The 13,638-nt window shown below is 46.7% G+C and overlaps 1 protein-coding gene across 7 annotated transcripts in view; it reads right to left on the bottom strand.

The window, feature by feature from the left end:
- ST3GAL3 (ST3 beta-galactoside alpha-2,3-sialyltransferase 3) overlaps positions 1–13,638 on the bottom strand; it is a 282,832-nt gene that overhangs the window by 91,876 nt on the left and 177,318 nt on the right. The window lies entirely within an intron of this gene.

Genomic DNA, 13,638 nt, shown 5'->3' with positions numbered 1-13,638 from the left:
ATCGTGAGTATGGTCCTTGAGTTCCATGTGGCCACTGCAACGAATTATCGAACATAGCAGAGAAGGAGAGAGTGCCATGGGTGGGACACATAGTGGCAGAATTGATAACGATGGTAGAGAGAGGAAGTATGTCTGACCTCTGCCTCAAAGCAATCAGCCTTGGGCTGTGGATCTTGATTCTCCTTCCTCGTGAAGTTAGAGGAGGCCAGACATCTCCATCATGCCATTTTTACAGGCCCTCACATGCTCTATTCTTCTCAAACTTCTAATCCTATCACCCTGTCCTTTGTATTCAACACTTTGTCCTACCTCCTGCTTCCCAAGAAAGTAAAAGCCATCAGAAGGGAATCCCTTTACCTTCTTTATTCTGCCCTTATAAACTTACCTGTACTTCCATCACCCTCTCATCCTGTGAAATACAAGAAGCATCCCTCTTGAGGTCAAAGGCCAATTCCTTCCCTCATTGTCCTTAGGAATCTTATTCTATCAATTATTTTGTCATTCTCTTCTGTACTTTCAACCCTCTCTGTTACAGGGTTCTTTCCATTGGTAGCCAAAATATTTCTCTTTACCCTTACATCCCCACCCTCCCAGCTTCAACCCCACCTTTCTCCTCCCTTCAGAGGCAAGCTCTCTCAGGAATAGTCCACAGGCACTAACTACATGCCCTCACCTCACAATTCAGCTTGCTGCCAACTAGCTTCTATTCCTACCACTCTAGAGACACTAGTGCTTTCGAACCGATTTGAACCAGTTCAGTCACGGCTGATGAAACGAAGCAGGAATGGACCTGAGTTTTTAAAATTTGGGTGATCTGGAACCATGAGCCCTGGTGGCGCGGTGGTTAACAGCTCGGCTGCTAACCAAAAGGCTGGCAGTTTGAACCCACTAACTGCTCCTTGGAAACCCTGGGGCAGTTCTACTCTGTTCTACAGGGTCTCTAAGAGTTGCAATCAGCTCGACGGCAACAGGTTTGGGCTTTTTTGGAATTGAATCAGAATGGGAAATTACAGGTCGAAGCCCTGGAATGCATTGCTCAGAAGAGGTGTAGTGAGTCCTTTGAAGAGCCTGATACATGAGAATGGATTATTGCCAGGACTGAGGGGAGTGACACACACTCAAGATGGCACGGTTGACCACCATCGCTGAGCGGGGCACCACTGTTTCCAACTCTTTGCAAAATCCGATGGGCAAGATATTTGGTTGCTATGCAATGCATGTGCTGCCCTTGTTTTTTAAGAGGGAGAATAAGTTTCTAGCAGGGCTTTGACCCATAATTTTTCCTGTTCTTGTTATGGTTCCGGTTCACCCAAATTTTAAAACTTTGAGTCTGTTCTGGTATTGCTTCTTCAGCCATGATTGAACAAGGAAGAGCTAGTTCAAATCCCTGAGGAGACACATTTCTCACTGAGGACTCCACTGTCACTAGTTCCGGTCTCTGAGGTCCCATTTCTGCCTTGCTTCCCTAAGGTCTTGTTCTCAACTGTGGAGTTCCTGGGTGGTGCGAACAGGAAGGTTTGTGGTTTGGCTACAAACAAAAAAGTTGGCAGTTCAAATCCATCCAGAGGTACCTCAGAAGAAAGGCTTGGTGATCTATTTCTGAAATGTCATGGCCATTGAAAATCCTATGGGATGCAGTTCTAGTCTAACACGTGTGGGGTTGCCATGAGTTGGAATCTACTCAACAGAAACTGGTTTGATATTTTTATTTTTGTTGTTCCCAACCAGACTAGCTAAGGCAGACTGTTCTCAGCCCTCATTCTGCTTTTCCCCCAGCCCCTGAAAACTAATTTCTCGTCTTCTAGGTGCGGGCTCCCTTGTCCCCTGCACAGGCTGACTGCTGTGGTCTGGCGGCACATCCAAGCCTCCTGTTGAATCAAAATGCAACATGGCTCTTGTGATTCTTCTCTGTGTCGCTCACTATGCTTACATATTGGCAGGTTTTCAATAAATGTGTATGAAATAATCATCATCACTTATATTTATCTGCTGTTTTTCATTACACCACCTCGTTTTTTCTTAAAAAAAAAAAAACCTTTTAAAGTAAGCAGAGTAGGTATTTTCTCTAATTTACAAATAAAGAAACTGGGTTTCAAAGCGTTTATGTGACTTGTCCAGGGTGAGAAGGTGCTGAGCCAGGTCTGAAACACAGGATTTCTCATTCCAAAGTCAGTGCTGCTTATAAAACTCTGCAGTGCTTATTTAATGGCTGGCTCCTGTGCATGGGGCTCTCAAATACCACATGTGGATTGTGACAAGGTCCCAGAAGATCATGTGGAAAACGCCCTTCAAGTAGATTCAGCAATGTGTAAGAGATGGATAGCCACGTGGGCTAGATGGCAGAATAATTTCAGAGTTTGGTTACTGGCAGAGTCCTGCTCAATGCCTGCTGGGTCAGTTGATTCTGTTCTAGGCTTATCTTGGTCACTGTTTTTATGTATACTATGTTTTATATGGACAAGGATACAATGGCTTAATCATCAAATTTATGGAAGACAAAGAGAAAGGACAAGAGCAGCTTATGTTAGAGGCCTAAGACAGGATCCAAAAAGCTCCAGACAGGCAGCTACATGGCCTGGTTTGAGCCCACAAATCCCATCTTACATGCTGCGAAGGAAAAGGATCATGACTTGGCAGCAGTATGCCAAGAACTGGCTTGGGGTCAGGGTGGCATGACCACTGAAAGAGTCATATCTCTTGGGTGTCAGTCACTCACTACAAGGAACATCAAACATAGGGAGATGCTTACCCTGCTATACTCTGCTTGGCAGGCCATCTCTGTAGCAAGCACCAGCTCCATACTGGGTGCCTTCTAAAGGGAACAGTAATAAAGCAGAACTGACCCAGAAAACAGAACTGGTATGATAGGGAGAGAGCCCTGGTTGGTGGTACAGTAGTTAAGTGTCTGGCTGCTAACCAATAGGTCCACAGTTCGAATCTACCAGCTGCTCCTTGGAAACCCTATGGGGCAGTTCTACTCTGTCCTATAGGGTCACTGTGAGTCAGAATCAACTGGACAGCAATGGGTTTGGGTTTTTTGTTTTGTTTTGTTTTATGATAGCGAGGGACCCTATATGATACTTCATAAGAGCAGAGCTGTCTGGCTTGGGAAGACTTGAGGGCATATGATCACCAGCTTCAAATCTCTGTACAACTGACAGAAGAGGGATTAGAATTGTTCTGTGTGGCTCTAACAGAAAGAACTAAGAATCACAGGTGGAAGTTACAGAAAGACAGATTTTGGCTCTTCTTACTTAAAACTCTCCAGTTTTTGAGCATCTTAAAATGGATGGGCTGCTTCTATAGGTCAAGAGCCTTTGGCTATTGGGAATGGAGGAGGGACTAGGTAATCTCCAGGATTCTGAGACACAGGGGTTCTAGACTCACCAAGACTAGAGGAGTGGCAGGATCATCCTCCCCCTGGACTAAAGATAAGCCTGAAGCAGCAGCAGGTCTAGCCACCAGTCCAACCTCCATGGCTGAGGCTGTGAGTTCAGTCACTCAGTGGTAGTGGCTGGGAACTTTCTCGGTAGGGCTGTCTACAGTTTGGATAACTTGTTTTCTCTCTTTAAAAGGAAAAGCTTTGGAAAAGGGGGAGGTTGTGGGAGACTATTTCCACCACGGGTGTCTATTCCAAAGTTCTGGTGTTTTGCCAGGATTTAAGCATGGTATACACGATACTGTTAAAAATAACCCCTTGACTGAACAGAAGGCGTGGGAGAGAGGGGATAGCCAGGCAACTTGGATACACGGTGGGGGAGGTGGGTAAGGAGAAGAAACTTATGTTCAGAGACCCTGAGAAGGGCCTTATTCCAGAAGAGTTGTGTAGACTCAAAGGCACTGAGGGCCAGGGAAATATTGTCTTTAACTGCACTCTTCCAGGAAGAATTTCCCAGTAAGTGCCCTGCTCTGACTGTGCCTGGGATGTAAACAAGCTGCCAGCTTTGAAAGGTTCTCCCAGGACTGAGTCTACCATTTTTCAGTCCTGATTGCCAGCCTATGGGACAAAGGTCAGGGAAAGAAGACAAGGAGCAGAAAGCCAAGAAAGGTTAATAATGTCAAAAGCCATGAGAGGTCAAAGACACAGAGGCCAGAGAGTGGTCTACTAGAATTAGCTATTGGGAGGTTCTTATGATTTGTGTGTGAAGGCTTCTAGACTTTTCCATCCATAAATAGATATTTAACATAAATGGAATTACCTTATATGTATTGTTCCATAACCTGCCTTTAAAAATTTAACAATAAATTCTGTGATGATATCAATAAATATAGTTTGACATCTTTATTTTTCATAACTGTATACTATTTCATCATAGGGATGTACTATATTTATTTAATCATTCTCACCTAAGAGATATTTAGGTTGTTCCCCCTCCCATTTTTTTTCCTTGCTATTATAAACATGCTGCCACAAGTATCTTATTCAATACCTTGTATACAAAGATATGATTATTTCCTTATGTTAAACATTTAGAAAAGGAATTGCTGGGTCAAATGAAATATGCATTTTATATTTTACTGTACATTACCTCACTTATAATTCTGGAGGAAACAAAATACTGTTCTTTCATGATTTCCTCCAATCTCTCTGGCTATTCGTTCTCATTCTCCTTCATTATTTCTTCCTCCTATTCATTTATGTGTTGGTATTCCCCAAAGTTCTGTCCTGTTTTCTTCTTCCTCCAAAAATTACAGGCTCAGTTGCCTACAAAAGTCAAGGAGGTACTGTGAATATGTGAATTGGGCCAGATGTAACATATGAAGTTGACAGGATGACAGCAAGTTAGGGTGTATACACTACCAAAAGGTATTCACATTATTTTAAAAAATTGTGCCAGCCACAAGAAGGATGCCTAAAGGCAGATTTTATTTGTAAACTGCCAGTTTTGGACCCAATCTATATACTTGCTCTGTACTACCTCACCCACTGCCACAGCTTCATGTATACACTGGTGACTCCCATTTCATCATCTCTAGCTCTGACCTCTTGCCCTAATTCCAGACCCACATGTGCAAATGACTGCTCTGCATTTCCTTAAGTGCTCAGAGGCATCTCATACTCATTATGTCTATGACCAAATTCACAATCTCTGCCCTTTCCTCCTGCCAAAAACCAGCAACAACAACCCTTCTTCTTGGGTTCCCTATCCTAATAATAGGCATTACAATTTTCCCTACTTTTGAAGCCAGAAACCTGGGAGTCATTCCAGATTCTTCCCTCCCCCTAGCTTGCCGTATTCACTTAGTAATCATCAAGTCAGTTCAGTAGGCGCATAAGCACTTCTCGTTGGTGTTATTGTTAGTTGCTGTCGAGTTGATTCATACTCATGGCGACCCCACCTGTGCAGAGTAGAACTAATCCCCAGGGTTTTCAAAGCTGTGACCTTTCAGAAGCAGGCTGGCAGGCCTGTTTTCTAAGGCACCTTTGGGTGAGTTCAAACCACTAACCTTTGAGCTAGTAGTCAAGTACTTAACCGTGCCACCCATGGAATCCTGAGCACTTACTGAGTATCTAATCAGTGCCAGGTACTGTTAGGTGCTAGGATTGGCCATAAACAGGAATAATGTGCAGTCTTTGTCATAGAGGGCGAGACAGATATAAATGCCATGATGACATGTGGTGGCAGTGTAGGTATGGGGAAAGAAGGCTGCACAATATGTTATGGGAGAGGTGGAGTAATGCTTTGATTCTATTCCCTAAGTGTTCCTCAGTCTCTGATTCTCCATCCCCAAGTGACTGCATTCACCTGTTACTGCAACAGTCTCCTAACCAGTCTTTATGCTTCCAATTATCCTCTTCCCATTCACTTTCCATACTGGATCAGAGCTATCTTTCTAAAATAGCAAACCTGATCATATCATTTTCTTGTTTAAAATCTGTCAGTAATTCCTCATGTCCTCCAGAAAAGAGTCTAAAATCCTTTTAGAGTGACGCATGAGGTCTCCCAAGATCTGGCCCTGGATGGCTTCTTCAGCCTTGTCTTCCAGCACTCTAGGATGTATACACTATGCTCCAAACATGCCAGACCACTTGCAGTTCTATGAATGTCCCTGTGCCTCACGTTCTTGGCTCATGCATTCCCTGTGCCTAGAACACCTGCCCTATCCTTTTTCAACTGCCTAATTCATATCTGATTTTTAAGACTTAGATAAAATATCAACACCTTCAAAAATCCTTCTCTGAAAGATGAATTTTTCCAGGTCCTTTCTGGTCCACACCCTCCCAGTGCTGCAGGCTTATAGAGGAGGAGGAAAAGAAACCTTCCAAAGCAATTTACCCAGGATGTTAAAGGGGGCCATGACATGTCCTTACCTGGATGTCTTTAGGAACAGGCAGTGTCAAGAAAATATGGGGGTGGGAGAAAGACAGTAATTCCAGAGGCAGGCAGGAGACTAGAAATGGATACAGCTCATTGGCTCCGGCCAGGTGCGGGCTTGAGAGGCCTGTGAGCATTTTAGGTTCACAGACCACATATTTTGAGGAGCTACTGACATGATCTATCCTACCCACTGACATTTGTAGCACCCAGCCTCTGCCAATAAAATACACAAAAAGAAAGAAAAGTTTTTAACTGAATGATGGTGAGATACTACTGACCAATGAGCTAATGAGTCTTCTCTGGTTTTTAAATGCTAGAAGCAACTTATCAGAACAAAGGTCAAGAGGTACTGTAAATGGTAGAAGAGGAGTGAGCCTAGAAATCACCTTAGAGAAAAAAGCCTTCTCTGGCCCCCTTAATTTAATTAGGTGGCTCTTTCCTGTGCATTCTACAATTTCGTCTACCATAGTGCCAACACTCTGCATTGCCTTTTTGTTTTCATGTCTTATGCCCCCTTAGACTGAACTTCTGGAGGGTAGGGATTATGTAGTACTCTGCATCCTTAGTACCCAGGAGGTGCCCAACATATGGAAATGCTTGTAAGATAGATAACGGGAGACTGGGTGGAAAGGAAGTATAGTAAACAGTTTCAAGTTGAGAAATTTGGTGATTTAAAAAAAAGAGATAAAGGCAACAAATCAGTGCAATGTCAAAAAAAAGGATTCTTTCACATACTATGTGGGAGATACAAGGAAATACATGAAAACCTATTTATAAGGGTATTGCTCATAGCAATGATGTTTATAATAGGAAGAAATTGGAAAAAATCTAAAAGCACAGCGGTGCGCCACATCTCCACCTGGAGGCTCCACAGGCACTTCAAGCTCAGCATCTCCCCAAATGAACTCAGCTACTGCCCCTAAAATCTGCTCTTCCCCGTGTTCTCTATGCAAACAAACGGCACTGCCATCTTGCCAGCTGCCCACGACAGAAAGTGTGGATCAAGTTTTACTCCTCTCAGTCATCCCTACACCAGCCACCTAGTGTTGTCATTTCTCCTCCCTGACATCTCACTGCCTCCCAGGATCTCCCTCCTCAGTCTCACCTCCTCTAATCCTTTCTCCCTGTTTCTGGCAATGACCTTCCTAAAGCACAAACTTGATGCTGTCATTCCCTCCCTGCCTTGAAACCTTTGCTGACCTTATAATAAGGTGTAACTCCTCAGCCTGGCATTCAAGGCTTCCGGCTCTCCAGAGCTTGTGCTCCAGACAGGCCAGGTTACCAGCAGGTGTGTCTCCTCCCTTCAGTGAGTGCCTTTTAAAAATTCTTTGCCTTACCAGTTTCTAATGGTCCTTCAACATTCAGCACAGGTGTCCTTCCAAAAGGGAGCCTTTTCTGACCCCACAGGTCAATGAGGTATCACCTGTACGTGCTTGCAAGGTTCTTTGTGCTTGCTCTATCCCTGCACTCACCACAACCACACTGTTCTGTGTGTCTTTCTCCCATTCACTGTCAGCTCCTTGGAGGCAGCAACTGCTTCTCGTTTGTCACTGTACCCCAGAGCTCTGCACAAGGCTTGGTAGACAGTGGGTGCTTTGGGGCTGGGAAAGGGGCAAAATCTACTGGGGGGGTCTCTGGGGCTCAGGAGTGGGCAAGTGGCCACCTCAGACAGCGTCCAGATGGGGATCTGCAAGGTGCCAACCTGGCTGAAGGCCTGGTCCCAGCCCCTACAGATGTGGAGAGGACTTTCTCCTGCCTAAGGGTATTCTCTGCCAGACTGGAGCCTCTGTAGGGGGCTCCTGGGATTAATACCACATGCTGTGCAGACATGCCCAGTCCTAGAGGGTGGAACCTGGCTTGGTGATGGAGCCATGCTTTCCCCAAGCCATTCTTCATTCTTTATGGTCTCTGAATCGCAGAAGCAGAAATTGCTCAGAGTGAGTCTGAGGCTTTCCGTGACTTATGCAGAAGAAATGTCATCAACAGCCTTTTGTTTGGGCTTGACTTGGGTGAGCAGGCCAAGAAGACTTGCTCAGAAGAGTCTTTTCATTTTGTCTGTTTGTAACCCTGGTTCATGCAAAGCCATCCCAAACCAGTTTTTCTGAGGTTCGAAAGCCGTCATCCTCTCAGTTCTGCCATAGCCTGCAGAGCTACTGTGTGACAACCTCCAGACTGGGGCAGGCTGCTCCCTCAAATCCTCTGGCCAGAGCTGGAGGCTGCAGGCTCCCATAGCCCCACACCCACATCAGTGGCACCAGGTGAGGTGCTGGGGATGCAGTGACAAGGGAGGTCTCAGCCCACTCTCCCACTTTTCAACCTGGCCTGAGTGTCACTACAACTCTTGAGGGCCAGCTTCAGCATACGCCCCCCAACAGTAAGCTGGATTGTGACTATATTTTTAAATCCCTTTCCCCAGTGTCCAACACAGTACCCAGCACAGAGAAGGTACTCAATAAAAATGCATTAAATGAGAGGACAAGCAGATATGTAATTCCCAGTTATTTGAACTGAGAAGGAAGAATTATCTAGCATTTAACATATTCTTAGAATGACTTTAGACTCTTCCCACTGTTGATACTGCTGGGATGGAAGTCCTACATGCCAGGTCCCGCAGCACAGGTAAGGTCGCAGCAGGATTCCCCTCCCCCACCCCTTACATCTCCCGCCCTAAGTCAAAACCAGCAGTGACAATTGCGATGATAGGACAGATAAAGGGGAGGGAAGTGGGAACTGTCCCCAATTCAGTCAGTCAGTAAGTGGTGACACAGGGTAAATTAAAGGTGGAATCAGACAACGACTGGTGGAGGACCACAGGGCAGGGAGGGAGGGCGGGGAGGGGACTACAACACAGTGTGTGTTACAGATGGGGGCGCACAAATTGCTGTGGGAGCCAAAAGCCTGACTCTGCCTGGGGACCCAGGGAAAAACTTCCCAGAAGAGGGAACATCTGAGTTGGAGTCCTGAAGGTGGATAATATGAGGAGGAACACTCCAGACCGACGTGCAGCATCTGTGTGTGGACAGCCCACCAAGCTGCGTGCTTGCCTTGTTCACGGTCCCTTCTGAGGGAGAAGCCTGCCACAAGCGGTTCTTTCAGCGGAGATTGCTGTGCTTTGTGCCAGGTGACACTTGAGCTGCTTCTTGAAGTGAAAGCAGTGGTTCTAAAGGCAGAGAATTCAGGGCAGATCATTCCAGGTTAGGGGAGGAGCATGTGCACCGTATAAAGCTGTAAAGGCTATGGTTCTATAGGGAAATGCCATCTGGGGGTTATCGCACCAGAAGGCATCATCTCCTTGGTGTTCGGACAGATCTGACAGGTGGTCAGAAGTCTTTTTAATAAATTACAAGTTATCAGTTCCATCCTGTGTGGCTGGAGTTGCCAAAAGCCACACTTCCTGATATGTGGAGGCATTCCTGTATCAACGAACGACAATCACCTGGGTTTGTATGCATGGCCTACACAGGTCCTGACAGCTCCCAGGCATGAGACATTACGGGAAGTTCTCTATGAGAGCTGAGGCAGTAAGGGCATGAAGACAGAACAGCAATGACAATAACCATGACTGACAAAGGGCTTCTGCAGGCCAGGCACCCAGCCAGGGCCTTGTGCACGTTATCTCACATAGCCCTCATAACTTCCCTTGTTCCCATCTTCCAAATGAGCACGCTGAAGCTCAAAATGACTAAGGAACTTGTCAAATCCAAGCTCTTTTCACTTGTCCAGACCAAGGAAGGGGAGCTTCCAGCAGCATTCATCTTTGCTAAGACAGCAGGAATTCGAGGCTGTGACCCTGGCATGGGCACAGGCAAGGCCCCAACCACAAGGCATCACTAACCCAATGGTGAAATTAGGTGACAAAGATGTCCTCTCTCCACTTCCCCAGCCAGTCTTACTCCAAAGGCATGAGATGACAATCTGACTGTGGCCAGACCACTTCTGCCCCAGCTACAAAAAAAAGTTCTCTACTTCCTGAAATCTAGGCCAACCCTCAGAAAAGGTCTGAAATGTAGTCAGGGAACTACAGTGCAATTAGGCCCACTCATGGTCTGAGAAGGAAGTGAGCAACCCCCAGCTGGAGGGAACATGGGGGCTGTAGAACATGTCTTTACCCTGTTCTCTCTCTGAGTCCAGCTATCGAACCTTGCCCTGAAAGGGGCTCATGGCTGGACAAGGAAGAGCCCTGCTGCTCACAGGGGTTGGCTCGGGAGACCTGGAAGTGGGGCAGAGAATGGCTGGTCCTTCCTCTCTCCCTTTAGCAAATATTCCTCTGTGGAGTCCCTGAGTGGGTACTGGACACAAAGGGGGTGGGCCCAGTCTTGCCCCTTCCTCCTGAACTTGAACTGGTGCTCATCTTGCTTAACAGATCATCTGTAGTGAACAGTTTCACATTTTTTCACCACATCAAAGACTTTGCTTCTAGGTATGGCTAGCATCTGTGTCTCTCCCAACCTCAGCGCCCTCCTACGGAATCAAAGCCTCTATTCAAATATACAATCCCTGACAAAGGCAGATGACCCAGTAAGCAAGGTAAGCACGGGCTTACTTGTGCTTACTTACTAGTCTCTAGTGAACAATTTCACATGGGTTTCACCATATCCAAGATGTTCACTGCAGATGATCTGGTAAGCAAGGTACTTACCTTGCCTATTGGACAACTGGCCCCTATCTAAACCCTTTGTTTCCTCTCAGTAAATCTGAGTGGCAGCAAAGGGAACATGTCTGTATGAGGGTAGGAGACTTTGTTGGACCGTGCCAGAGACAGGGCTGGGTCCAGAGGTCACATCTCCTGGATGTGCACTCTTCCTTCACAGTCTTGAGTGCTGGGCCTGGTTGGCTGGGCTGCCCTGATGCCTCTTGCACTGTTCTTCAATCTACCCCGGGAAGACAAAGCTCCAAGGAGAGCTGGCTACATCAGCAGCAGCTGTTGCCCATGCTAAAATAATAATAAAAAAAAAAGATTGTTGCTTTAGGAAGAATTCTTTCCATCAGGGGAACTACAGGGGCTCATGGAACCTAATCAAACCACTGGTCATCCTCATTGCACCCTCCCTAAGGGTAGGTGAAGAGTGGAGACAAGTCTGTTGTGGGGGAGGGGGCCTGGATATCAGGGGCAGCTGCACATGCAGCAACCTCTGGGCAGGAAGAGAAAAGCACAGGAGTAGAGCCAAAGGGTTAGAGGGCAAATAGGAAGCTGAGAGAAGTCCTGCCCTTAATCCCTTTTGCTGGACCTAGGGGTATGCATGATGGTGGAGATAGGGAATGAAGAGGAGACAGCCCATTACTCTGATCACAGTCACCCTTGGATGCATGGGAGCAGGGCCAATGCTGCCGGCAGGCACGGAACCATCCCTAATCAGGCCCAGAGTTCATTTCTGAATCTGGACCCCCGGTACATCCTTTGCCCCATTTGGGGGTCCTGCTCCTTTTGGAGGTATGCTTCCTGGGGCAAGCTGGCACCTGGCCTCTGACCCAGACACTTGAGGAGCTAAGCAGCAGAGTGAAAGGTCTCCTCTTATTTTTACCAACCGTCTGTTTTCAAACTCTTCTCTGGTTGTCCTGCTGTAGGAAACTTCCCCATACCAAGCATGTGGTACACAGGGAGGGAAGGCTGTGTGTGTCTCAACACAGAGGCACAAAGATGTCCCAGGGCCAACTGTCACCAGAACCTGCTTTTGTGATGCTGTCACCAGTCACATTTGGGTTTCCCCCATAACGGGCTCCCAAGAGCAGAGGCCACGTTGCCCAAACCTCTCCACATCATCCCCAGACAATCCTGTCCACCTTCTGGGTTCTACATATTGGTTATTTCCAATTTACTTTCCTGCAGCCCAGATCTTCTTGAATTTTAACGAATCAGACCTCAGGCTCTCTCGGCAGGGCTTCCCTTGGGCTACTTCATTGGCCTGGGCCTGGACTCTGCATGGCGTACAGGCAGAGACTAGAAAGCTCTTGTGACTGTAGGCAGGCATGGACCGGTGCCCTACCTCCATGAAGGTGAGGTGAGGCTTCAGCCTGCTTCCCCCTCTAAAAAAAAACAGCTCTGGTTATTTATTTGGGGGTGGGGAGGGGCACACAGTGATCTCTGGGGTGTAGACGAAGTGAAGAGAGCAAGATAATGTCCTGACAATGCCAGCATCTTCCTCTCTGCAGACTTTCTGCCTCAGCCCCTGGGTCTTGTGTGGGTGGAGCCGAGACCTGGGCCCTCCCTTCCAGCCAGGAGCCAGCTCGGGGCTGTTCCTGGCCTGGAGCCTTGCTCGGTTTGGGAGAAGAGCCAGGATCACGTTCTGTGCTCTCACCAGCTTTTGCTCTTCACAGGAAGCAGAGCTCCCCATGTGGGGATCCTGTATCTGAACCAAGAAAAGCAAAGCTGGCTAATCCGACAAGATCAATCCTCAAATACCACAGGAATGCAGCCTACCTGTCTGCTCTCAGCAGGGACTGTGCTTCTAAGCACCTCTAGGGTTCCTACTCTGGGCCTGAGCTGGGCTGCTCCCCAGCCATGTGTCTGACCTTGCTACCGCAGCCCCATCCTCCCAGGCACAGCTCAGGCATCACCTGCACCAGAAGTCACCCCCATCAATCTCTCATCACCTCTCCTGGCTTAAGGGCCTTCTCTGTGCCTCCACAATCCTCTGTCCTCACCTCTCCTGAAAACTTATTACGCTCTGGATATTTTGCTATCTCCCTTAACCCTCAGGTAAGAAGGTCCAGATGAGGAAAGGAAGGTTCAGAGAGTTTACACCCAACCCAGTCCTATTCATTCCCAAAGCCTATGATCTTACCACTACAGATCCGCACTTCTCAAACCATCTGTGGAGAAGGACCAGTTTGTTTTGCATTTTAAATTTCAATTCTGTCACAGAGTGATAGCTTCATAAAATGTAATTAAAATGAATCACTAGAAAAATTGAATAAAACATATATACAAAAGATAAATCTCATCTTTTAAAATTAGATTTAACAGACATAAACTTACCATACTCTCTCAAACTGCTATAAATGTTTCCAAAGCCTTACTCTAGATTTCTATACTTATCTTGCAGCAAACTGGTTCACGTTGTCGGTTTTGAGTCCCTAGCACATATGTACTCCAAACTGACTGGTGCCCCTCTCTGGGCATTCTACCAAGGATTCTGCCTGGCACCCACCTTCAGGGAGAAGGATGAGACATAGCTCTGCTGGTCCTGACCCAGGGCAGGAGAAAATATATAGTCTGATACTATCAAGAGCAGTTAGCAGGCTGAAACTTAGCCCTTTACCTGCAGCAATGAATTTATAACCAGGGAAAGTTCAACAGGTGGGTCTGCAACATTCGCCT

Source organism: Loxodonta africana, chromosome 3 (assembly GCF_030014295.1).
Source record: "Loxodonta africana isolate mLoxAfr1 chromosome 3, mLoxAfr1.hap2, whole genome shotgun sequence".
NCBI lineage: Eukaryota > Metazoa > Chordata > Mammalia > Proboscidea > Elephantidae > Loxodonta > Loxodonta africana.
This window is presented reverse-complemented; position numbering and strand designations above follow the sequence as displayed.